Source organism: Seriola lalandi, unplaced genomic scaffold (genome assembly GCF_002814215.2).
Source record: "Seriola lalandi dorsalis isolate HSWRI2012SDOR001 ecotype SW California unplaced genomic scaffold, Sedor1 jcf7180002054879, whole genome shotgun sequence".
NCBI lineage: Eukaryota > Metazoa > Chordata > Actinopteri > Carangiformes > Carangidae > Seriola > Seriola lalandi.
This window is the reverse complement of record NW_019525432.1, coordinates 483,894-485,851: the sequence shown is the minus strand read 5'-3', so window position 1 is coordinate 485,851 and position 1,958 is coordinate 483,894.

The following is a 1,958-nucleotide window of genomic DNA, read 5'->3' as shown; positions in this document are numbered from 1 at the left end:
AAGGTCATAAAAACGTCACTGTATGGTGTGGAATAACACAATATAGTATAGTAAGGCTAAAAAATGTCAAAAAAACATCATTGTATATTAAAGCATAAAAGGTCATTAAAAACGTCATAGTATGGTAAGGAACAAAATGACATAGTATAATAAGGTAAAGAATTGCCAAAAAACATCATAGTATAGTATGGCATAAAACATCAAAAAAACATCATGGTATATTAAGGCATAAAAGGTCACTAAAACATCATAATATGGTAAGGAACAAAACGACATACTATAATGATGCTTAAAAATGTCAAAAAACATCGTAGTATAGTATGGCATAAAATGTCAAAAAACGTCATTGTATATTAAAGCATAAAAGGTCATAAAAACGTCATAGTATGGTAAGGAACAAAATGATATAGTATAATAAGGTAAAAATTTGCCAAAAAACGTCATAGTATAATAAGGCATAAAACGTCAAAAAAAAATTATATATATAATAAGGCATAAAAGCTCATAAAAACATCATAGTATGGTAAGGACCAAAATGACATAGTATTATAAGGTAAAAAATTGCCAAAAAACGTCATGGTATAGTATGGCATAAAAATGTCAAAAAACGTCATAGTATAGTATGGCATAAAAGGTCACTAAAACATCATAATATGGTAAGGAACAAAACGACATACTATAGTGATGCTTAAAAATGTCAAAAAACGTCATAGTATAGTATGGCTGAAAATGTCAAAAAACGTCATAGTATAGTATGGCATAAAATGTCAAAAAAAACATCATAGTATATTAAGGCATAAAAGGTCACTAAAACATCATAATATGGTAAGGAACAAAACAACATACTATAGTGATGCTTAAAAATGTCATAAAACGTCATACTATAGTGATGCTTAAAAATGTCAAAAAACGTCATAGTATAGTATGGCATAAAAATGTAAAAAAAAAACATCACAGCATATTAATGCACACAAGGTCATAAAAACGTCACTGTATGGTGTGGAATAACACAATATAGTATAGTAAGGCTAAAAAATGTCAAAAAAACATCATTGTATATTAAAGCATAAAAGGTCATTAAAAACGTCATAGTATGGTAAGGAACAAAATGACATAGTATAATAAGGTAAAAAATTGCCAAAAAACGTCATAGTATAGTATGGCATAAAACATCCAAAAAACATCATAGTATATTAAGGCATAAAAGGTCACTAAAACATCATAATATGGTAAGGAACAAAACGACATACTATAGTGATGCTTAAAAATTTCAAAAAACGTCATAGTATAGTATGGCATAAAAATATTTAAAAAAAACATCACAGCATATTAATGCACACAAGGTCATAAAAACGTCACTGTATGGTGTGGAATAACACAATATTGTATAGTAAGGCTAGAAAATGTCAAAAACATCATAGTATAGTATGGCATAAAAATGTCAAAAAGTCATAGTATAGTATGGCATAAAAATGTCAAAAAACGTCATAATATGGTAAGGAATAAAATTACATAGTATTGTAAGGCATAAACATACCAATAAACGTCATAGTATAGTATGGCATAAAATGTCAAAAAAAACATCATATCAAACCATAAAAGGTCATAAAAACGTCAAAGTATGACATAGTATAATAAGGTAAAAAATTGCCAAAAAACGTCATAGTATAGTAAGGCATAAAACGTAAAAAAAACCATCACAGTATATTAAGGCATCAAAGGTCATAAAAACGTCATAGTATAATAAGGCATAAAACGTCAAAAAAAAAAATATATATATAATAAGGCATAAAAGCTCATAAAAACGTCATAGTATGGTAAGGAACAAAATGACATAGTATAATAAGGTAAAAAATTGCCAAAAAACGTCATGGTATAGTATGGGATAAAAATGTCAAAAAACGTCATAGTATAGTATGGCATAAAAATGTCAAAAAAACATCATAGTATATTAAGGC